This window comes from Bubalus bubalis, chromosome X, assembly GCF_019923935.1.
Source record: "Bubalus bubalis isolate 160015118507 breed Murrah chromosome X, NDDB_SH_1, whole genome shotgun sequence".
In the NCBI taxonomy this organism is placed as follows: domain Eukaryota; kingdom Metazoa; phylum Chordata; class Mammalia; order Artiodactyla; family Bovidae; genus Bubalus; species Bubalus bubalis.
Genome location: NC_059181.1, coordinates 40596302 through 40622509, shown reverse-complemented (window position 1 = coordinate 40622509; position 26208 = coordinate 40596302). Strand labels below are relative to the sequence as shown.

The following is a 26208-nucleotide window of genomic DNA, read 5'->3' as shown; positions in this document are numbered from 1 at the left end:
TTTTTCTTAAGTCAATAAAAATTTTGCAAACTAAAAAAAAATTAAAATAAAAAATTAAAAAGGCAGTTCACTGAATGTTAAAAGAACAAAATGTAACGATTTGTTGCCTATAAGAGATGCACAAAACAAAAAAATCAACAGACTGGCACTGTAAGAGGATATTTCTGTGTGAACAGAAGAAAAGCTGGGATTACTTTTTGGTAGCAGATAAAGCAGGTCCAACAGCAAAAGGCAGCACAATGAATAAGTAAGGTTGTTACATAATGGCCGAATATACATTAAATTATGAAAATTGAAAAATACTGAATGTGTGTGTTACAGAAACCATCGCAAAAAAGTCAGGAAAAGAAGAGAGACAAAAAGCACACAAAGTCAAGAAAAAATAGAAAGCAAACATTATTTTAATTGGAACTCTCAACATTCCATTTCAGGAATTAATAGACAAAGAATATATTTTAAAATACTACATGATTGAATAACTCATTCAAAAATCTTGGCAGCCCGGGCGGTGGGGGGGCGGGGTGCTGGTTCTCACTATGTTCCAGGACCTCTGTGCTACATGCTAGAAGGCAATTCCATAAACGGCATGAGTTTAACAAACATGTGGGGAAATGAATATAGTCTTCTCACAAATGTTCATAGGTTATATAATTTGCAAACACACATATGAAAGACTATGACCATATATTGGATCACAAAGACTCTTTCTCTGATTGAGCACACATTAATGAGTTAATGCAACTTACTAGGTTTGGTATTTGCAGAAAGGCAGAAAAGACTGCCCACCAAATGGTCAAACCACAAGGCTCTACAGTTTTTAAAAATAACAAAAACAAAATGCCGATCACATAGGAATGTTTTGACACAGTTAAATGCTCTCTCTCAGGAAGTGCTTGACTTACACAGGAAATCCAGAACATATGTAGTGGACATCTGTTGTTTTTGCCCTGCCCCATTTCTTCTCCCTTCTGGTAACAGAGGTCATATCTTTCTCTGGGGAACGTCCCTTCCCCCACTATGCATGACTTTGGTGAAACTGTCAATCCCCTGGATCCGCAAAGGGGAGGTGACCCAAGTGGCCAGAGTAACTCATTCTTCTGAAAATAGTGATTGTCCTAATGGGCATGTGATCCACACAGGCCAATCAAGAGCCCTTTTCAAAGACTGATAAGGACACTGGGGAGAAGGAATCATGGTAAATTCTCCAGAACTCTGAGGGTTAAGGAGAACATAAACCTTATGATGCTGGTGACCATCTCAGTTGCTTTCTGTAGAGAGTCTACCTGAGGTTGAAATCTACACACACAAAAAACCACAACGATATGGGAGCAAGAAGGCAAGAAGCCTAATGATAGTGCTTAGACCTCTGAATCCAGCCATGCCTGAGGCAGGTCCAGTTGCTAGAGCCAAGAAATTCTCCCCCTCTTTAAAAAAAAATTTGTGGCATAATATATAGAAATGGTATGGACCTAACAGAAGCAGAAGATATTAAGAAGAGATGGCAAGAATACACAGAAGAACTGTACAAAAAAGATCTTCACGACCCAGATAATCACGATGGTGTGATCACTCACCTAGAGCCAGACATCCTGGAATGTGAAGTCAAGTGGGCCTTAGAAAGCATCACTACGAACAAAGCTAGTGGAGGTGATGGAATTCCAGTGGAGCTATTTTAAATCCTGAAAGATGATGCTATGAAAGTGCTGCACTCGATATGCCAGCAAATTTGGAAAACTCAGCAGTGGCCACAGGACTGGAAAGGTCAGTTTTCATTCCAATCCCAAAGAAAGGCAATGCCAAAGAATGCTCAAACTACCACACAATTGCACTCATCTCACACGCTAGTAAAGTAATGCTCAAAATTCTCCAAGCCAGGCTTCAGCAATATGTGAACCATGAACTTCCTGATGTTCAAGCTGGTTTTAGAAAAGGCAGAGGAACCAGAGATCAAATTGCCAACATCCGCTGGATCATGGAAAAAGCAAGAGAGTTCCAGAAAAACATCTATTTATGCTTTATTGACTATGCCAAAGCCTTTGACTGTGTGGATCACAATAAACTGTGGAAAATTCTGAAAGAGATGGGAATACCAGACCACCTGACCTGCCTCTTGAGAAACTTATATGCAGGTCAGGAAGCAACAGTTAGAACTGGACATGGAACAACAGACTGGTTCCAGATAGGAAAAGGAGTACATCAAGGCTGTATATTGTCACCCTGTTTATTTAACTTATAGGCAGAGTACATCATGAGAAATGCTGGACTGGAAGAAACACAAGCTGGAATCAAGGTTGCCAGGAGAAATATCAATAACCTCAGATATGCAGATGACACCACCCTTATGGCAGAAAGTGAAGAGGAACTAAAAAGCCTCTTGATGAAGGTGAAAGTGGAGAGTGAAAAAGTTGGCTTAAAGCTCAACATTCAGAAAATGAAGATCATGGCATCCGGTCCCACCACTTCATGGGAAATAGATGGGGAAACAGTGGAAACAGTGTCAGACTTTATTTTTCTGGGCTCCAAAATCACTGCAGATGGTGACTGCAGCCATGAAATTAAAAGACGCTTACTCCTTGGAAGGAAAGTTATGATCAACCTAGATAGCATATTGAAAAGCAGAGACATTACTTTGCCAACAAACTTTTGTCTAGTCAAGGCTATGGTTTTTCCTGTGGTCATGTATGGATGTGAGAGTTGGACTGTGAAGAAGGCTGAGCGCCGAAGAATTGATGCTTTTGAACTGTGGTGTTGGAGAAGACTCTTGAGGGTCCCTTGGACTGCAAGGAGATCCAACCAGTCCATTCTGAAGGAGATCAGCCCTGGGATTTCTTTGAAAGGAATGATGCTAAAGCTGAAACTCCAGTACTTTGGCCACCTCATGCGAAGAGTTGACTCATTGGAAAAGACTCTGATGCTGGGAGGGATTGGGGGCAAGAGGAGAAGGGGACGACAGAGGATGAGATGGCTGGATGGCATCACTGACTCGATGGACGTGAGTCTGAGTGAACTCCGGGAGTTGATGATGGACAGGAAGGCCTGGCGTGCTGCGATTCATGGGGTCGCAAAGAGTCGGACACGACTGAGCGACTGATCTGATCTGATATCGAACATAAAATTTACCATTTTACCTAAAAGGGTAGGATAGGGTGGGAGGTGGGAGGGAGATTAAAGAGAGAGGGGACATATGTATACCTATGGCTATTTCATGTTAATGTTTGGCAGAAACCAACACAATATTGTAAAGCAACTATCCTTCAATTAAAAACAAATGATTTTTTTAATTGAAAATAAATAAAATACTAGTTGAATGGCATTAAGTACACTCACATTGTTGTGCAACCATCCAGCACTATCCTTCTCTAGAACTTTTCCATCATCCCAAACTGGAATTCTATACCCATTAAATAACAACATTAAATAACAACTCCCTTTCTCCGCCCCCCCCAATAAATTTCCTTTGAGGTTTAAGCTGTTTTGAGTTCAATTCCTGTACCTTTTAACCAAAAGAGTTGACTAATACAACTCTGTAAGTGAATACTTTTTAAGCGATGAAAACACAACACAAAATATACAATTGTCACATATAACAAGAACTGTAAAAGTATTCAAACTCTTTGACACAGTAATTTTATTCTGGGGAATGTAACCCAAAGAACCCTTTGCTACACACACACACACACACACACACACACACACAGCCCATTTTAAACAAAAGCTCTCAAGCAAGTGGTAATAGTGAATTATGAAAACAGCACGGCATTCAGCAATATGAGTGACAACTAAGCAAAATTTTAATGACATGTGCACCACGTGAAAACATGAAAATGTTCACATAAAGGAATCTGAAGTGGAAAAAGCAATCAAAACAGCAGGCATGGGACTTCCCTGGTGGTACAGTGGTTAGGACTTCATGCTTCCACCGCAGGTGGCCTGGGTTCAATCCCTGGTCGGGAAACTAACATCCCACAAACCGTGTATGGCCAAAAGGAAAAAAAGAAAGAAAGAAAGAAATAGCAGGCATGCATATTTGGTAAGTGTAAAGGGATGAAAGACTTGAATACACACTTCCCAAAAGCCCATGTAAAGTTGTTCAACTTCATTAATTAGCAGGAAATTATTACAAATGATAACCATAATATGACTTGATAATTATATAATAAAAACCATACCACTTCACACCTACCAGAATGGCTCAAAAGACAATACCAAGCATTGGTAAGGACATAGAATAACTGAACTTTCCTACACTGTTGCTGGAGTGTATCGAATTGGAAAACTGTTTGGCGGTATCCATTCTACTCCTGGATGTACGCCCAAGAGAAATTCACGTACTAGAATGTTCGAAGCAGCATCATTCCTAACAAGCCCAAACTGCAAACTATTAGAACACACCTCAGGAATACAACTGATCCGTTAAGTGGTGGATATTCACACAGTGGGATACTATATGTAGGAGTCTGCAATCTATAACCTGCAGGTCAAATCCAGCCTGCTGCCTGTTTTTGTAAATAAAGTTTTACCTGGACACAGACATGCTCATTTGTTTACCTTCTGTGTAAGGCTTTTCTCATCAGCAGAGTTGAGTAGTTGTAATAGAAACTATTAATATATGGCTCACAGGTTTAAAATCTTTATTTACTCTCTGCCCCTACACAGAAAATTTTGGCTCTAAAGCAATGGGAATGAATTGCAAGTACACACAATGAATGAATCTCACAGACTATTGAGCAAAAAAAAAAAAAAGACCCAAAAGAGCACACACTGTAGTTGGTTGATTCCATTTACATAAGGTACAAAATCAGGCAAAACTCTTTAATGCTGTTAGCAATCAGGACGGTGATTATCTCTGGGGAGGTAGTATCTGAAATAGGGCATGAAGGGGGCTTCTGGGGCTACGGTCATGTTCTGTTTCTTGTTCTAGATGCTGTTTGTGAATATTCTTCCACCTCAGCACTTATGATCTATGAGCTTTTCATAATACATTAAGTATAAAGCTGGGTGTATATTATGCATTCACCAGCATAAATTTTAAAAGTATAAAAAGACCATTACTGAAATTTGAAAAATTAGGAAAAACTACATGCACTAGGTTGTTTCCATGTCCATCAGCAGATCAGCAGATAAAAAAGCTGTGGTACATGTACACAATGGAATATTACTCAGCCACGAAAGGAACACATTTGAGTTAGTTCTGATGAGGTAGATGAACCTAGAGCCTAATATACAGAGTGAAGTAAGTAAGAAAGAGAAAAACAAACATTATATATTAACACATATATATAGAATCTAGAAAGATGGTACTGATGAACCTATCTGCAGGGCAGCAATGGAGAAGCAGACATAGAGAAGAGACTTGTGAACACAGTGGGGGAAGGAGAGGGAAGGACAATTTGAAAGAGTAACACTAAAACATACACATTCAGTTCAGTTCAGTTCAGTCGCTCAGTCGTGTCCGACTCTTCGCGACCCCATGAATCGCAGCACGCCAGGCCTCCCTGTCCATCACCAACTCCCGGAGTTCACTCAGACTCACGTCCATCGAGTCGGTGATGCCATCCAGCCATTTCATCCTCTGTCATCCCCTTCTCCTCCTGCCCCCAATCCCTCCCACCATCAGAGCCTTTTCCAACGAGTCAACTCTTCGCATGAGGTGGCCAAAGTACTGGAGTTTCAGCTTTAGCATCATTCATTCCAAAGAAATCCCAGGGCTGATCTCCTTCAGAATGGACTGGTTGGATCTCCTTGCAGTCCAAGGGACCCTCAAGAGTCTTCTCCAACACCACAGTTCAAAAGCATCAATTCTTCGGTGCTCAGCCTTCTTCACAGTCCAACTCTCACATCCACACATGACTACTGGAAAAACCATAGCCTTGACTAGACGAACGTTTGTTGGCAAAGTAATGTCTCTGCTTTTCAATATGCTATCTAGGTTGATCATAACTTTCCTTCCAAGGAGTAAGCGTCTTTTAATTTCATGGCTGCAGTCACCATCTGCAATGATTTTGGAGCCCAGAAAAATAAAGTCTGACACTGTTTCCACTGTTTCCCCATCTATTTCCCATGAAGTGATGGGACCGGATGCCATGATCCTAGTTTTCTGAATGTTGAGGTTTAAGCCAACTTTTTCACTCTCCACTTTCACCTTCATCAAGAGGCTTTTTAGTTCCTCTTCACTTTCTGCCATAAGGGTGGTGTCATCTGCATAGCTGAGGTTATTGATATTTCTCCTGGCAATCTTGATTCCAGCTTATGCTTCTTCCAGCCCAGTGTTTCTCATGGTGTACTCTGCATATAAGTTAAATAAGCAGGGTGACAATATACAGCCTTGACGTACTCCTTTTCCTATCTGGAACCAGTCTGTTGTTCCATGTCCAGTTCTAACTGTTGCTTCCTGACCTGCATACAGGTTTCTCAAGAGGCAGGTCAGGTGGTCTGGTATTCCCATCTCTTTCAGAATTTTCCACAGTTTATTGTGATCCACACAGTCAAAGGCTTTGGCATAGTCAATAAAGCAGAAATAGATGTTTTTCTGGAACTCTCACTACCATATTTAAAAGAGTCAGTGTGAACTTGCTGTATGACTCAGGGAGCTCACACCAGTGCTCTGTGACAACTAGATGGGTGGGATGAGGTGGGAGGTGGGAGGGAGGTTCAAGAGGGAGGGGACATATTTTCCAGTCCAGTCCAGTATTCCAATGACTGATTCATGTTGATATATGGCAGAAACTAACATAATATTGTAAAGCAATTATCCTCCAATTAAAAATAAATTACATGTACTGAATGTATTGGTACTATCTCAGATTGGATCCCGGAACAAAAAATGACAGCGAAAAAACTGGGGAAATCCAAACAAAATCTGTAGTTTAGTTAATAGTAATGTACTGGGACTTCCTGACAGTCCAGAGGTTAAGACTCTGTGCGTCCACTGCAGTGGGTGCGGGTTCCATCTCTGGTCGGGAAACTAAGATCCCACATCTTAGCACAGCCACACGAACACAAACAAAAGTAACGTGCCAATGTTGTTGGTTCCTAAGGCACCATGTACATTATGGAAGATGCTAACATTAGGGTAAACTTGGTGAGGGGTACATGGGAATTCTATACCAGCTTTACAACTTTTCTGTAAATCTAAATTTATCTCAAAAGAAAAAAATAGTTTTTGGAAAAACTATAGAGCTAGCAACAGTTCACAAATGTTTTGGTCTCAGGATGCCTTTACACTCTTAACATTTATTGAGGATCCCCAAAGAGCTGAGGCTTGTGTGAGTTATATCTATTAATATTTACTGTATAGAAATTAAAACAGAAAATTTAAAAATAAATATTCATGGGACTTCCCTGGTAGTCCAGTAGTTGAGAATCTGCCTTGCAATGCAGGGGACATGGATTTGATCCCTGGTGGGGGAATTAAGATCCCACCCAAGCCACAAAGGAAAGATCCTGCAGGACCTGAGTGCAGCAACTAAGACCTGATACAGCCAAATAAATAAATAAACATGAAAAAAAGTATTCATCAATTCATTTAAAATAAGAAACCTATTACATAGTAACATAAATCATATTCTTTTATGAAAAAAAACTATGTTTTCCAAAACAAAATTAGCCAGAGGAATGGCATTGTTTTACATGTTTGCAAATCTCTCAGCTATTGCATAAAGAGGACAGTGGATTCTCCGAGCACTTCTCCTTTCAATCTTTTGTGTTAGCAAACATATTGCTTGGAAAATGCTGCTGTACTTTAGGGAGAGAATGACAGTGACAAATGCAAACAATGCCTTAGTCTTATTATGAAAATAGTTTTAAATAGGTGGGATTCCTGTACTGGGCTATATAGGAATGGATTAAATGGTAAGATTCCTTGTTCAATAAAATTGCTTCAATTAGATTTTTTTTTATGTTAAAAACAAAATCTCCTGCAGGAAGCGATTAATAATTAAGCATCGCTGCCAAGAGGCCAGCAGCTCCTGTTTGAGCTTGTGTTTCTGCATCTCTCCTGCAACAGAACGGAGGCTCCTGCCCTGGTTGCCAAGGACACGCTGTCCCGGCTGGAAAACCCTGATCACCACATTGGCTCCAGCAGATGTCCACGCAGGGTTTTTTAATGCCATGCTAAGTGGCTGGGGCCGAGGTCATGCATGGGAGGAAGGGTGCAGCCTGCTCAGGTTTTTGGGGGGGGCTCACACCAGAGCCCTTGTCTCAGGGCTGCAGTGCACAAGCATGCCCAGGCTTGCACACCACGCTGTCAACAGGGTACCACTGGCCAGCACTGCCTGCCCAATGCTGCCTTCTTTCTATTGGTTTCTTCTTTATATCAAGTAGATGTGATTTTGCACTTTTTATTGAAGTATAGCCTGGATATGGGAAAGTACACCTATGATAAGATACAGTTTCATGCATTTCCACAAACTGAGCACAGCCCTGCAGCCCTTACCCCAGAAGCCTGGGCCCCGCCACCCCCAGCCCATCCTCAGGCAGAACACCTTGCTGGATGGCTACTTTCCTAATTTCTTTTTTTTCAATCAGCTTTTATTTTATTTTATTTATTTTTGGCTATACTGGGTCTTCCATGCTGCAAGGGCTTTTCTCTAGTTTTGATGCGCAGGCTTCTCACTGGGGTGGCTTCTCCTATTACCACGCACAGGTTCTAGGGCGCTCAGGCTTCAGTAGTTGTGGGTTCTAGGGTCTAGAGCACAGACTCAATACTTGTGGCGCACAGGCTTACTTGTTCCACAGCACGTGGGATCTTCCCAGATCAGGTATCAAACCCATGTCTCCTGCATAGGCAGGCGGATTCTTTACCACTGAGCCACCAGGGAAGCCTGCCACTCTCCTAACACCATAAATTCGTTTTGCCAATTTCTATAAACAGAATCAACTGTACCTATTCTTTTGTGTGTGGCTTCTTTTGCTCAGGGTCTTATCTGTATAAGTATCCGTGTTATTACATTCAGCGTAGTTCATTCATTTCCACTGCGGGATAGTGAGTATTCCATTGTATGATTATACTGCAATTGTTTATGCATTCTCTGAGGACATCTGGGCTATTTCCAGTTTGGGGCTACTGTGAATAAGACACCCATGAACAATCCTGTAGGAATCTTTTTGTGGAAACATTAGCTAGTTTTAAATGTAAACTTACCATGTTTTTCTTTTTTTAAACCCAACAGTACAGGTTATAATGTGAAAAGCAGAAATTGCTTTTCTCTTCTCTGCTTCCTTTCAATGCTTTTTTTGTAAGCCTTATTAAGTTTCTCCTTTCAGAAATATCTTGAGCATCTAAATACTTATGCATACAAATGAGATCACTCTTTTGGCACTTGGGTTGGGTTTTTTTTTCTTGAACAATTATCTTGGAGATTGTATGAGTCATGATGTGCTGGAATATGCTGAAGTAATGAAAAGTATTCACAATCTCGGTGATTTAAATTTCCCCCCTCCTACTGCATGTCTAAGCTGGGGAAATAAGAGATTCATGCTCATTATAGTCACTCAGAGACCCAAGCCCCATCCCAACATTTGTGTCTGTTACAGGGAAGTCAATTCTGACTCCATGCTGGATCTGATACTTTAACATTTGTTTCCCATTGCTTTTGCTCACTAAAAGGATACTGTCCATATATAAGGCCTACCTTGGGGAACCCTGACCCTCTGCCTGAATATTAAACAAAGTGCCTTTGTTCAGGACCCTGTCCACCTGTGGATGGCTACAGGAAGGAAGAAATTAACACATCTGTTTCCTGAGGCTGGCCATTCCAGGAGATATTTGCAACATTAATGGCCATTTTACTTTACTTCCTCACATCCCCGCATCTCTGTTCTATAAAGAACCTGGCATCCAGACCCTGATAAGATGGTTAAGATATTAGTCTGACATCTTCTTGGTCTGCTGGTTTTCTGAATAAAGTCAGATTCCTTGCCTAAACACCATGTCATGTGGCGAGCAGAGCTTGGACTTAGTAACATGTCCACAATCACTGGGGCAGGGAGAGGGGATATCATACACCAGTACTTAAGGTGTTCACACCAGAAGGGACATATGTCATTTTTGCTTACATATCATTGGCCACAATCTTACCCTGTGTATAGCGGGGGGAGAAGGATGGAAATTTGGGGGGAACTTTTTTTTTTTTTTTGGCCACACTGCAGTTTCCCAACCAGGGATCAAACCCAGGCCCTTGGCAGTGAGAGTGCGGAGACCTAACCACTAGACTGCCAGGGAAGTCCCTCAGAGCATCTTTAGTGACTACCACGGAGATCTTTTCACATCAGGACCTAGAGATCTACCTCGTTCACCCACAGTTAACATGTACCGCAAATGTCTTAACCAATGCCTCTCACTGGGCAATATAAGCCATTCAACAATAAATGTTCTTTCACATTTATCTTTACCCACTTGTTTCAGTATATCAATAGGCTAAATTCCTTGAAGGAGAATTGCTGGCTCAAACAGTTTGTGCACCTTTAAACTGTACTTTGTTGTTGTTGCTTATTGTTTAGTCACTAAGTCGTGTCAGACTCTTTTGTGATCCCATGGACCGTAGCCCTCCAGGCTCCTCTGTTCATGGGATTTCCTGGGCAAGAATACTGGAGTGGGTTGCCATTTTTAATTCCAGGGCATCTTCCTGACCCAGGGATCAAACCCACATCTCCCTGCATTGGCAGGTGGGTTCTTTACCACTGAGGCACCAGGGAAGAAATATTGCCTAATTGTTAGATCTGATAAAATTATCTCCTGAAGGAGTTGCCAATTTACACACAGATCAAGAGAGAATGAGAATTTCTGTTTCCACCATGTCCTGGTTTTGTCAAACTTTTAAATCTTTGACCATTAGATAGGCTGATATTGGCATTTTAATTTGCATTTCTTTAATTAGGATTTATATTCAGCATCTTATTGCATGCCTATTAGCCACTGATATTTCTTTTTCTGTAAATTACCCGTTCTTGACCTTTGCTCATTTTCTATTGGGTTACTGGTCTTTGTTCTCATTGATTAGTAAGAGCTCTTTATGTATTCAGGAAATATGCCTATAATCTGATATGTGTATTTCAAGATTTTGGGGGGTATGTATTATTTTTTGTCTTTTTAAAAGATTTTTCATTTTTTTTTAATTATGAAAGTATGATAACACATTTATAGGAGAGTTGGAAAATACAGAACAAAGTTACCAATAGTTCCACTATATATTACAATTATTTTTTAACTAAATTAAGATTTTTAGTTGCAGTTTCAATATCAAACTCTCAAAAATTATTTTTTATCTTTAGGTATGGTATTTTTGTTTACAGAGACATTTAAAATTTTATATTGATCAAAACTACCAGTTTTTGCTTTGTGAATTCTGGGTTTAGGAACTTGTTTTAAAAAGTTTTCCCCAATGAAAATATTTGTTTTAACCACCCATGTTTCTTTCTAAAACATTTATATTCTTTTATTCTTGGAGATCTCTCTCTTCAAAGGACAGGACTGGTGTTACTAAAAATCTGTTTCTTGAAAAAAGTGGGTGGATGAATATTGTACTGAACACTTATTTTGCATTTCAACTGCCCCCTACCCCCACAGGCATGTTGGGCTCTGAAACTCTTCATAAATTCACTCAATTCTTTCTCCAGGAAAATATCATTACTGGCCTAATTACAGATATTTCACTTGGAAAAAATTGACCTGAGTCAGCAGGAGCTGTTCCTGCCTCCTTTCCAAATCTTGTTTCCTGCACACAGACACCATAATTATAGGACTGAGTTGAGCTGATGGAACAACCACAAAACTGGCAAGATAAAAGGAAGCTCAAGAAAGTTGAGGAGGGCTACTTTGTATTCCCTTTTTCCTAGGACTGAAAACTTCAGAAACCCACAAACTAAACGCCTATGATACCTAAATTTAAAGTAAAAGGAGCAATTCTCACATGTACATAAAAATGACATAAAATTCTGGCTTCAACTTGAGCAATAGTTGGCTCACAAAATTAAGTAAGATTCTTCTTTTTTTCCTCCATTCATTTATCTCTTAAGTACAGACTTCCAATACACAATGAATCCTATCTAGATTTTTTTTAAACCCTGCTACTGCTACTAAGTCGCTTCAGTCGTGTCCGACTCTGTGTGACCCCATAGACGGCAGCCCGCCAGGCTCCCCCGTCCCTGGGATTCTCCAGGCAAGAACACTGGAGTGGGTTGTCATTTCCTTCTCCAATGCATGAAAGTGAAAAGTGAGAGTGAAGTCGCTCAGTCGTGTCCGACTCTTAGCGACCCCATGGACGGCAGCCCACCAGGCTCCTCCATCCATGGGATTTTCTAGGCAAGAGTAATGGAGTGGGGTGCCATTTTAAACCCTAGCAGGTTACACAAAGTTGAGTTACAGTAAAAAATCACAGAAGATTAGAGTGGGTTGTGGGCAAGTGTCTGCCTTATATCTGAGGAAATCAAGTAGAGTTGTCAGATAAAGTAGAGGCCGGCCGCCCAATAAATTTAAATTTCAGGTTAACAGTGCATAGTTTTTTAGCATATTTCAAATATTTCATGCAGCAACATGGATGGACCTAGAAATTATCATACTAAGTGAAATAAGTCAATAGGAAAATATATGATATCGCCTATGTGCAAAATCTAAAGAAAATGATACAAATGAATTTATATACAAAACAGAAACAGACCCACAAACATAAACGTATGGTTACCAAAGGGGAAAGGAAGGGAGGGATAAATTAGGTGTTTGGGATTCATATGTACACATGACTAAATATAAAATATTAATAGATAACCAATAAGGATCTACTGTATAACATAGGGAACTATATTCAACATCTTATAATAACCTACATAGTGGAAAAGAACCTGAAAAAGAATATATATGTATATGCATAACTGAATCACTTTGCTATATACCTGAAATATTATAAATCAAATATATTTCAATTAAAAAATATTTCATAGAGTGTGCTTATCCTAAAAATTTTATTCATTGTTTATTTGAAATTCAAATTTAACTGCCTTTTGTATTTTTATTTGCTAAATTTGGCCAAGTATACTGCCAAGGACCAGAGTACAAAAGGAGGCCCCTACACTATATGTCTAAAGACTAAGTTATACACCCAATTAGCAAACTGTTCAATAAAATATGTTCTATTCTCCTATCTTGACAAAAACACCCTCACAATGACAAAGTTGATAAATATATATGTAAAGCTATGATATTTTTTGTATGAATGAGTCAATAAAATATCAAAAACTACTGAAATCAGTTATGTTTATGTATGTCTGTGTATTTTCTGAGCTTCAGTTCAGTTCAGTCGCTCAGTCATATCCGACTCTTTGAGACCCCATGGACTGCAGCACGCCAAGCTTCCCTGTCCATCAACTCCCAGAGCTCGCTCAAACTCATGTCCATTGAGTCGGTGATGCCATCCAACCATCTCATCCTCTGTCGTCCCCTTCTCCTCCCACCTTCAATCTTTCCCAGAATCAGGGTCTTTTCAAATGAGTCAGTTCTCCACATCAGGTGGCCAAAGTATTGGAGTTTCAGCTTCAGCATCAGTCCTTCCAATGAGTATTCAGGACTATTTCCTTTAGGATGGACTGGCTGGATCTCCTTGCTGTCTAAGGGACTCTCAAGAGTCTTCTCCAACACCACACTTCAAAAGCATCAATTCTTCAGCGCTCAGCTTTCTTTATAGTCCAACTCTCACATCTATACATGACTACTGGAAAAACCATAGCTTTGACTAGACAGACTTCTGTTGGCAAAGTAATGTCTCTACTTTTTAATATGCTATCTAGGTTGGCCATAACTTTTCTTCCAAGGAGTAAGCGTCTCTTAATTTCATGGCTGCAGTCACCGTCTGCAGTGATTTTGGAGCCCCCCAAAAAAATAAAGTCTGTCACTGTTCCCACTGTTTCCCCATCTATTTGCCATGAGGTGATGGGACCAGATGCCATGATCTTAGTTTTCTGAATGCGGAGTTTTAAGCCAACTATTTCACTCTCCTCTTTCACTTTCATCAAGAGGGTCTTTAGTTCTTTTTCACTTTCTGCCATAAGGGTAGTGTCATCTGCATATCTGAGGTTATTGATATTTCTCCTAGCAATCTTGATTCCAGCTTGTGCTTCCTCCAGCCCAGCATTTCTCATGATGTACTCTGCATATAAGTTAAATAAGCAGGGTAATATTATACAGCCTTTATGTATTCCTTTCCCAATTTGGAATTAGTGTCTATTGTTCCATACAGATTTCTCAAGAGGCAGGTCAGGTGGTCTGGTATTCCCATCTCTTTCAGAATTTTCCAGTTTGTTGTGATCCACACAGTCAAAAGCTTTGGTGTAATCAATAAAGCAGAAGTAGATGTTTTTCTGGAACGCTCTTGTTTTTTCGATGATCCAATGGATGTTGGCAATTTGATCTCTGGTTCCTCTCCTTTTCTAAATCCAGCTTGAACATCTGGAAGTTCACGGTTCATGTACTGTTGAAGCCTGGCTTGGAGAATTTTGAGCATTACTCTTCTAGCATGTGAGATGAGTACAATTGTGCGGTAGTTTGAACAATCTTTGGCATTGCCTGTCTTTGGGATTGGAATGAAAACTGACCTTTTTCAGTCCTGTGGCCACTGCTGAGTTTTCCAAATTTGCTGGCACATTGAATGTGGCACTTTCACAGCATCATCTTTTAGGATTTGGAATAGCTCAACTGGAATTCCATCACCTCCACTAGCTTTGTTCATAGTGATGCTTCCTAAGGCCCACTTGACTTCACATTCCAGGATGTCTGACTCTAAGTGAGTGATCATACCATCGTGATTATCTGGGTCATGAAGATCTTTTTTGTATAGTTCTTCTGTGTATTCTTGCCACCTCTTCTTAATATTTTCTGCTTCTGTTAAGTCCATACCATTTCTGTCTTCTATTGCACCCATCTTTGCATGAAATGTTCTCTTGGTATCTCTGATTTTCCTGAAGAGATTTCTTGTCTTTCCCATTCTATTGTTTTCCTCTATTTCTTTGCTCTGATCACTAAGGAAGGCTTTCTTATCTCTCCTTGCTATTCTTTGGAACTCTGCATTCAAATGGGTACATCTTTTCTTTTCACCTTTGCTTTTCGCTTCTCTTCTTTTCACAGCTATTTGTAAGGCCTCCTCAGACAGCCATTTTGCTTTTTTGCATTTCTTTTTCTGGGGGATGACATTGCCTCCTGTACAATGTCACGAACCACCATATCTAGTTCTTCAGGCACTCTGTCTATCAGATCTAATCCCTTCAATCTATTTCTCACTTCCACTGTATAATTGTAAGGGATTTGATTTAGGTCATACCTGAATGATCTAGTCGTTTTCCCTACTTTATTCAATTTAAGTCTGAATTTGGCAATAAGGAGTTCATGATCTGAGCCACAGTCAGCTCCTGGTCTTGTTTTTCCTGACTGTATAGAGCTTCTCCATCTTCAGCTGCAAAGAATATAATCAATCTGATTTCGGTATTGACCATCTGGTAATGTCAATGAGTAGAATTTAGGTGATGTCCATTTGTGAGTTTAGGGGAATAATAAAATAAAGGTGTTCATAATCATATATTAGCATATATATATATACAGTTTAAGTTTTATTTTATTGCCTTCATTTACAAAGTCACAAATTATACTACTATAATTTAAAAATTCACAAAACTAGTATTCTGTTGATAGTAATTATCTAAAGGATTTTACTGAAGATGTGTTTTAGAAAAAATTTAGTCTCTCTCCTATGTTTGTCTTTGATGCCCACACTATTACCACACTCACAACACTTCTGACACCTGAATTTCTTCTTCCAAGGATTTCCCTACCAAGCAATTCTCTGTGACACCAGCTGGGTGGGTATCCTACAATTCAACTCAATTCTGACACCATCTACCTGGAGATAGAATCAGATCCTACAAGTTAAGGGCTCAGTCCCACAAGACTGCCCCACCCTCAACTTCAGATGCCAATTGCAAGCCCAGGTTACTGCCAGTACTTCTGACCATCTGGCTATAAATTAGAGGTTCCCATGACTCCTTCCTCGAATTTGATTCATTTGCTAGAGTGACTCATATAACTCAGAGAAACGGTTTATGTACTGCTTACCAATTTATTATAAAAGGATGATAAGAGATACAGATGAACAGGCAGATGGAAGAGAGGTGTAGGGCAAAGTATGTGGGAAGGGGGTTGGAGCTTCCAGCCCTGTCTGGGTGCATCACTCTCCCCAAATCTCCATATGTTCACCAACCCAGAACTCTCCCAAACCCAGTATTTTGGGGATTTTTATGGAGGTTTCCTCACATAGGCATGGTTGATTACTAGCTTAATTTCCAACCCCTCTCCCTGCTTTGGAGAATGGGGGATGGGACCGAAAATTCCATGCTTCTAATCATGCTTTTGTCTTTCTGGTGATCCAGTCCCCATTCAGGACCCCACCAAGAGACACCTCATTACAGCAAAGGACCCTGGTATCACCAAGTAAATTCCAAGTGACTTAAGAGCTCTGTGTCAGGAACTGGGGCCAAAGATCAAATAATAGAACCAAAGATGCTCCTAGTGCTCTTATCACTTAGGAAATGACAAGGGTTTGGGGAACTTTGTGCCAGAAACCAGACACCGAGACCAACATATGTATTTTCTATTATCTCACAAGATGTAATTGCATTAAAATTGTATACATTTTAAATATATTTACACCAAATTTTTAAATTGGGCTTCCCTGGTGGCTCAGACGGTAAAGTGTCTGCCCACAGTGTGGGAGACCTGGGTTCGGTCCCTGGGTTGGGAAGATCCCCTGGAGAAGGAAATGGCAACCACTCCAGTACTCTTGCCTGGAAAATTCCATGGATGGAGGAGCCTGGTAGGTTACAGTCCATGGGGTCGCAAAGAGTCGGACATGACTGAGTGACTTTACTTTCACATAGCAAAAATCAAAATATTTAAACATTTTTATATGTTTCAAAAATATTTTTCTCATAAAGTATTCAAAATTGTGTATTAAAATTCAATGGCAGTGGTTGCCAAGGGATGGGGTGGAGGAAACGGGGAGTTAGTGTTTAATGGGTACCGAGTTTCAGTTCTGCAAGATGAAAAGAATTCTGGAGAGGGATATCGATGATGATTGCAAAACAATATAAATGTATTTAATACTACTGAACTCTACACTTAAAGCTAGTTAAGGTGGTAAATTTTATGTTATATGTGTTTTACCATAATAAAAACATTTTTAAAGAAATTGGAAATATAATCACCAGATACCAAATTTTTATCTGAATTATTTAAATAAAGACATTTTAATTTGTTTTTGAAAGATTAATTAATTACTACATATTTTACAACAATAAAACAATATAAAAAACATTTCACACATTAGGTTGAAACCTACATATACAACAAATTAAGAGTAATATAAATTTTTATATTATGTTTTAAAATATAAAAATAATTTTAAAATAAAATTATTTATTACTACTTATATATTAAATATTGTTCAATATTTGATGATGTGCCTCAGCTGCTATATTGTGAAAATCGCTTTAATTCCATGAGTACGTCCAGAACCATGCATTGGAATTCTAAGAGAAGCAAGAAAATGGACACTCAATCACTGGGGCAATGGGTTATACTCATGTGATATTCAGTGACAACGTCCTTTCTCTTACCAAGCGCTTCAGTCCCTCAAACCTTCCTCCACATGTTCTGAAACACTCCCTACCTCTGGAGTCTTCAGCAGCCCAACCCACAAATCTCCACAGCATATGGCTCTGGTCACCTTTTTATTTTTTGGCCTCAAGGCTTGTGGGATCTTAGTTCCCTGACCAGGGATTGAACCCACGCCCTCAGCAGTGAAAGCACAGAGTCCTTCCTAACCACTGGACCACCAGGAATTCCCCTCTGGGCTCCTTTTGTTTGAAGGCCATGGGTTTCCTAAACACCAGTCAGTCTTGGGAGTGGATGTTCAAGGTCACAAGCCAGCCTATGCCAATGCCCACTAGCTGATCCTAAGCCAAGAGGTGCTTATGTGCCTGTTAATAAGTAGGTTTTCATGACTTGCCATGGGGCTGTCTGAAATGAGGGGCACAGAGCCGGGGCCCCACTACTCTAGATCCAAGGATGGTACTGGCTGTGGGAGTACCACAGATTAAAATGAATTCAAGAAGCAAGTAATCATTCGGACCCTTGGCAAGGGTAAGTTTGACAGGTTTTTCTCCCGTTCTACAAACATAAGGAAACAACCATGCTTTTGTAGAAAGCTTGATTAAAGTTAAATGTCAACCAGGCAATAGCTAGTGGGGGTTTGGCCACATCCACCCAAAGCCTGAAGACAGGTGACAAGAAAGCCCCTCACAGAGGCCTTCCCTGTTTCCTTCCCTCCCCCAGGTAGGGATAGAGTGGGGACCTCGTCTATAGTCCCTAACCCCACGGATGCCATTTTCCCCCTCCAATGGAAGTAATCCTCGCTCTTCAATTTGAGATCAATTTACAAAATATTCAAATTTCAAATGTCAAGGCTCTGGGGCTTGGCAACCCGCCAGGAAGGGGCATGAGACCTGAACTTTGCCTTTCCAGCTAACTTGAGTGTTCCCACTCTGCCTGCCTTCTTCAGCAGTTGTCAAGTTCCCGGCTTCATCTGGGCGTGCCCCATCATACCAGGGCCCCGCCCCCAGGCAGGGGGTTATATAACCCTCTCTGTGGTTCCAGTGTGGACAAAGGGGACCCCTCCTACACTGTTGGTGGGAGTGTCAGTTGGTGCAGCCACTATAGAAAACAGTTGAGAGGTTTCTAAAAATAGAGTTAATATATGATCTAGCAATCCCACCCCTGCATATATCTAGAGAAAACTCTAATTCGAAAAAGATACATGCATCCCAGTGTTCATAGCAGCATTGTTTACAATAGCCAAGACATAGAAGCAAACTAAATGTCCATAAACAGATGAATGGATAAAGAAGATAGGGTATATAGATATACAGTGGAATATTAGCCATAAAAAGAATGAATTAATGCAATTTGCAGCAACATGGATGGACCTAGATATTATCATGTGAAGTGAAGGAATTCAGACAGAAAGATGAATACCATATGATTTCACTTACATGTGGAATCCAAAAAATGCTACAAATGAACTTATTTACAAAACAGAAACAGACTCACAGACATAGAAAAACTTATAGCTACCAAAGGGGAAAAGGGAGGGTAAGGGAGGGATAAATTAGAAGTTTGATTAGCAATATACACACTGCTATATATAAAATAGACAATAAGGTCCTACTGTATAGCACAGGGAACTATATTCAACATCTTACAATAAACCATAATGGAAAATAATCTGAAAAAGAATATATATATCCAAATCACCTTGCTATACACCAGAAAGTAATACAACATTGTAAATCAACTATACTTCAATAAACTTTTTTTAAAACATACAAAAAAGAACCATCTCTCCTATTCCTTTGAGCAAGAAGCTGAAATCTTCAACCAAAGAAAAATCTGCAATAGACTTCTCACCTGGGGAGGCAGCTGCTAGTCTCTTACCCCATGCCTCCATTAAAGAGGCTGATTTTCATCATTATGCATTCTCATTGAGGCTTTTTTTTTTCATGAATTTTTAAACATAAGCATTCATATGTCTTTCCTGGGATTCCCTGGTGGCTCAATGGGTAAAGAATCCACCTGCAATGCTGGAGACCTGGGTTCGATCCCTGGAGTGGGAAGATCCCCTGGAGGAGGGCATGGCAACCCACTCCAGTATTGTTGCCTGGAGAATCCCATGGATACAGGAGCCTGACAGGCCAGACCATAGGGTCGCAAAGAGTCAGACACGACTGAGTGACTAAGCACACACATGGCACATTCATATGTCTCACACACATACACACAAAATCTCAAAAATGACTGCAGGGACTTCCCTGGTGGTCTCCGTGCTCCCAACACAGGTGGCCCAGGTTCAATCCCTGGTCAGGGAACTAGATCCCACATGCCTAGATCCTGCATGATGCAACAAAGATCCAAGATCTCATGTGCTACAGCTAAGATGTGGCACAGCCAGATAAATAGAAATAAATAAATAAATATTAAAAGAGAGAGAGAGAACATAGAAGAAAAAAAATAACGTGGATGGGAAAGTGAGGAGGCTGGTTTGACACATGTGAGGTGGCAGAGCCCCTGGATGTGGTGAAATAGCTAATGGGTGACTGGAGATTTCAGTTGAAGCTCCAAGGAGAAGTCTGGGATACAAGCGCATCTATCATCTGTGTCTATTGGTCAGATAAAATTTGGGGCCAAAACATACTCATACATTTATATTCCCACAGACAGCACAGTAATTCTGTGACTGGGAAGGACAACTCCTAGGACTTATGTGATGTCACAAGGACAGAAGCAGAGTTGTTGAGAAGAGTAGTTAGCTGAGGGGGCTGAAAATAGAGTTTCGTGGCAGAATCTGACCTCAGGTTTGCAGACTGCAGGTTCAACCCCAAGAAGTCAGGAGACAGAGGGGAACTGAGGGGTTTAAGATAAGGCAGAACACGAACACTAAAGACAACTTAGCAAAGTCTCCTCAGAAGGTTAGAGGAATTGTCCCAGATGACTCAGCAGAGCATCTTAGTTCATCAGTGACTCAATTCTGTCTCCCAAATTCTGGTCCCAGCTTTCCTGTGAATCCCCTAGGTGGCTGTTGGTGTCTTTGTCTTTCAAAGGAGCGAGTGGGCAACTACTCTAACCTAGAGAATTAATAGGGCTTCCCAGGTGGCACAGTGGTAAAGAACTCGCCTGTCAATGAAGGAGACATAAGAGACCTGGGTTCAATCCCTGGGTCAGGAAGATCCCTTGGAGGAGGGCATGGCAACCCACCCCAGTACTCTTGCCTGGAGAATCCCATGGCCAGAGGAGCCTGGCAGGCTACAATCCATGGGGTCCCAAACAGCTGGACATGACTGAAGTGACTTAGCACACAGAGAATTAAGAAACATGTAAATGAATATATTTAACATATAAAAATTATTCCATTTCATTGGAATAATGACTAATTGCCCATTTTAAAAGGGTTTGTTAATAAATGAGTTGGCGATGGCTTTCCTGGTGGCTCAGTGGTAAAGAATCTGCCTGCCAATGCAGGAGACATTGGTTCGATCCCTGGTCCAGGATGATCCCACCTGCTGTGGAGCAACGAGGACAATGTGCCACAATGATGGAACCTGTGCTCTAGAGCCCGAGAACTCTGACTACTGAAACCTGCGTACCCTACTGAAGTCTAGAGCCCCTGCTCTGCAACAAGAGAAGCCACTGCAATGAGAAGCCTGTGCACCACAACTGGAGAGGAGCCTCTGCTCGCCACAACTAGAGAAAAGCCTGTGCAGCACGAAGGCCCAGAAGAGCCAGAAATAAATAATTTAAAAAAAATCAGTGAGTCACCAGTATGCAATGTACAGGACGGGGACTATAGTCAACAGCTATGTAATATCTTTGTATAGTGACAGATGGTAAGTAGACTTACCATGATGGTCATTCTGTAATGCATAGAAACATTGAATGACTCTGTTGTGTACCAGGAACTAACATAGGGTTGCAGGTCAATTATATTTCAAAACCAAACTCACAGAAAAAAAACATGATCAGATTTGTGGTTCCCAGGGGGATGGTGGGAGGGGGAACTGGATGAAGGCAGTCAAAAGGTAACACGTCCAGTTATAAGTAAATACTAGGGATGTAACATACAATATGATTAATATAATTAACACTGCGGTATGCTATATATGAGAGTCGTTCAGAGAGTAAATCCAAAGAGTGCTCATCACAAGGAAAAAAATATTTTTTCTTTTTCTTTTATTTTGTATCTATATGACATGATGGATGTTCACCAAACTTATCATAGTAATCATGTCATGAAGTATTTAAGTCAAATCATGCTGTACACCTTAAACTTATGCAGTGCTGTATGTCAATCGTATCTCAGTAAATCTGGAAGAAAATAAAATAAATAAAATAGGGTTTGTGGCATAAGCTTATGTACAGAGTATTGAAATTATTTCATAGGTTGGGATGGAGACTTAGGTGGAGGATGAAACAAACTAATCCCAAATCAATTCAGAGTTAAATCTACCTCCTGTTCCTTCCTTTCCTCATTCTCAACCATCATCCATTTGACTTCATCCTGTGGCTTCCCTACCCACCCCCACCCCCCGCCACAAAAAATAAAGCTGCGCTGCTCTCTCCAGCTTCCAGAATGGTGCCTGGCACAAAGTAGGCGCTCAGCCAACAGTCACTGAATGACTGAACTGATTCTCTGAAAGTGTACTGGAATCAGATTCCTGATCAAGAAGAGTTACATCCTGCTCAACAGAAGTTTCTCTTTTTTGTCCCTTTATAATTCTTTTTTTAGACGATAAAAGCCATTTGGAAAACTTGAAAAGTTTAGAAAAGTAGAGAATTTGGCAGCAGCAGAAAAGTTATGAAGAGAAGAAATTCTCTGACATCTTACTACTCCAGACTACCACAAAACATATGAAGGGTTTTAGGATTTGGCGATAGTGGTAAAGAAACCACCTGCCAATGCAGGAGACTTAAGAGACATGGGTTGGATCCCTGGATTGGGAAGATGCCCTGGACGAGAAAGTGGCAACCCACTCCAGTACTCTTGCCTGGAAAATCCCATGGACAGAGGAGCCTGGTGGGCTACAGTCCATGGGGTTGCAAAGAGTCGGACATGACTGAAGTGACTTAGCACATGCAGTAGCAGGAACACAATTAATCAAGTAATCTGTGTTCAAAATTGAAATATTAGAGATAGAGGCAAAAAGGGAAGAGGGAGGAAACTGTAGCATACTCAAAGGAGAATGGCTCTGGTGCTGAACTTTTTTTTTTTTTTTAGGTGCTGAACTTTTAAAGAAAGCAGTTTGCAGTTAGCAGGGCTGCTGGGACATTCCTCTGAACTGCCTGGTAGCCTGGGGCCAGGACAAGGTCTGGCCCCGAGGTAAGACCACAGGCCCCATGGCACACGTCTACCTAAAATGTATACATCAAAATTTCAAGTCAAAATGATTTAAATTATGCTGAAATTTTATTAATTTGAAAATTTAAGTCTTGGTAAATGCTTTTATTAAATACATAACTTTTTGCATGATTAGTGTTCAATGCCCATCCTGGGCTCTGTAGTAGAGCTAACATTGTGCTTCCTTCGCATTAAAAATGTGTGTGTGTAGCTATCATATGTATTATAGATTTAAGAATAATACAAATTTTGTAATGTCTCATGGTGTTCCTAGTCACTATGCGATACCTCTGGAACCATGAAGATAAGCAAGAATACGGACATGCAGTATCAGTGGGAAATGCTACTTGGTTATATGTGAATCTTGCATTCATGCTCTCTGGAAGGAAGGGTGTGACAAGTCAATTTGCCTTTTCTTTCACCTCAACTTTCTGCAGCTCAAGTCCTCCTGGCCCTCTGAAGCAGTGGCCTCTCCAAGATCAGAGGAAGCACAGCCCGCAAACCCTAGATGTCCATAAATAGTTGCCTTTTGTTCTGAAAATACAGTGTGAGCTACAGCACAGATTCAATTCCCTGGGGCCTGAACAGACCTTGAATCACACCAGGGGCTGTCCCACAAAGGGCAGAACTCTGGGCTCAGGGCTCTGGCGGCACTGACCACTGGATCCCAAGGCAATCTCTACCAGGCACATTCTTCGAGATCTCATGGTATATGGCACCCTCCTAAGCATGGAGCCCAGGGCTAGGTCCTGTTGCCCATGTCCCAGGACAATATTGGATTGGGACCTCCCTTTGCCGCCTGAGGCAAAGGAGATCAAACCAGTCCATCCTAAAGGCAATCAGTCCTGAATATTCATTGGGAAGACTGATGCTGAAGCTGAAACTCCAATACTTTGGCCACCTGATGTGAAGAGCTGACTCATTAGAAAAGACCCTGATGCTGGGAAAGATTGAAGGTAGGAGGAGAAGGGGATGACAGAGGATGAAATGGTTGGATGGCATCACCGACTTGATGGACATGAGTTTGAACAAACTCTGGGAGTTGGTGATGGACAGGGAAGCCTGGCATGCTGCAGTCCATGGGGGTCGCAAAGAATCTGACATGACTGAGCAACTGAACTGAACTTGCTGCCTGGGGCAGTAAAAGACTGTGGCAAAAAAAATAAAAGAACTTCCAGTCTATATTTAAAATGGATAACAAACAAGGACCTACTGTATAGCTCAGGGAACTCTGCTCAATGTTATGTAACAACCTGATTGGGAAAAGAATTTGAAAAAGAATAGATGTATATATATGTATAACTGAATCATTTTCCTGTACACCTGAAAATAATACAACATTGTAAATCAACTACACTCCAAAAAAAAATTTTTTTAAGGGAAGCTAACCTTGTGTAGGGATGCAAAAGTAGGTGATAAAACTCTTGGGTTTTTTTTGTAACTAGCAGAAAAGTCAGGATCATGGTTACTTCTGGGCAAGGGAGGGGGCTATGATTTGAATGAGAAACATGAAAAGGTTTCTAGAGTGCCTGGCAAAGCTCTGTTTCTTGAGCTGGGTGGTAGTTAAAAGGAGCCCAACACTTTGGCCACCTGATGCAAAGAACTGACTCATTTGAAAAGACCCTGATGCTGGGAAAGATTGAAGGTGGGAGGAGATTAATATATTAATAAATTATTATTAATTTGTTAATAATAAATTATTAGTAAAATAATTCATTAAGTCTTACATTTGTTTTGCTTGTGTCTGTGTGTTAGTTTATAATAAAGAGGGTTTTTTTTAATTAAAAAAAAAAGTTTCACAAACAAACAGACTTCACCAGTGGTCCAGTGGCTGAAACTCCACACTTCCACTATATGGGACATGGGTTCAATCCATGGTCAAGGAAGTCCTGCACAGCGCACAGTGCATCCCAAAAAAAACATTTGCCATATAATCTACAAGGACTTCATTTTGCTGTTCTTAGGACCCAGAAACCCTCAGTATAGTTCTTAAAATTTCCAATCTCTGCTATCTGTTGCAGCCACACCATTTATGCAGATGTTTTCCAGATGTTGATCATATGTTCTGGCTATTCTTGAACAATCCTGATTTTAAAAAGTCTGTCTGCATGTCATTGCAAATCATCATTTCCCCCCTAAATTCCAGGATCTTGATGAATTATACATGAAGCAAGTCATTCAGCATTTTTTGAGATAGTAGAGCTGAAAAAAAAAACCCACTTCACACAATCATTTGCAAAGTTGAGCTCACAGTGACCCACATTCTGTTGAGGGAAGATGGTGTGTGCGGTGCATTTCTTGTCAGAATGCCCGTGGGCAAGGGGCCAGGGTAAACAAAGGAACGGTTCTCTGAGACATGTCCACCTCCATGAGGTACAGCAGTCAGCATCCAGGGACCAAAGATGGTAGATGGATTGCTACTGAAGTAGGAGAAGCCAGAGGGTGGGCTTGCCATTGGGGCCAAGGATGGAAAGTAAGGTGAGCAGGCAAGTTTCCAGGTTAGAAGCAGAGGTAGAACAGGGGCATGGGCAGAGGGCAGGGCAGGAGTAGGGATGTGTGCAGGAGCAGTGGCTTTCCTTGCTAACCATCCATCTTATGGGGGATGCAAAAATGACCTAGTTTATGGGCGGCCCCATCTCTCTGCCATCTGCCCTCCCCGACCCCTCAAGCAGCTGAGTAGAGCAAGGAAGAATCAAGCTGCTTCAAATTTGTCTAAGGAAAGACTTGGGTGTTTTCCTGGGAAGAAAAACAGGTTTCCTCAGGTGCTCCTGATCCACCTCCTCTTTCCACAGAACATATTAACATGAGTTAGCACGATCTCTGCCACAACCCAGTACTTCCTCCCCTGTGTTCTGCTTCCTATCTGTAGTTGGTAGGCTGTTCTGGTGGGAGGTATCATAATCCCCAGAACCTGTGACTATGTCACCTTATGTGGCAAAAAGGACTTTGTAGACATGATCATCAAGTTCAGGATCTGGTGATGGGGAAATCAGCATAGTTTATCCAGCTGGACCCAGTGTGATCACAAGGGTCCTTCTAGGAGAGAGGCAAGAGGGTTAGAGCTGGAGAAGGTGATATGTGATGTTCAGTTCAGTTCAGTCGCTCAGTTGTATCCGACTCTTTGAGACCCCATGGACTGCAGCACGCCAGGCTTCCCTGTCCATCAACTCCCAGAGCTCGCTCAAACTCACGTCCATTGAGTCGGTGATGCCATCCAACCATCTCA

At 40.9% G+C, this 26208-nt stretch overlaps 1 long non-coding RNA gene across 1 annotated transcript in view; it reads right to left on the bottom strand.

Annotated features, from left to right (window-relative positions):
* Positions 1–385: 385 nt before the first annotated feature.
* Positions 386–26208, bottom strand: part of LOC123332013 — a 44839-nt gene continuing 19016 nt past the window's right edge. Inside the window, exon 4 of the long non-coding RNA XR_006548843.2 lies at positions 386–562. This is a non-coding gene — a long non-coding RNA (uncharacterized LOC123332013). The remainder of the gene's footprint in view (positions 563–26208) is intronic.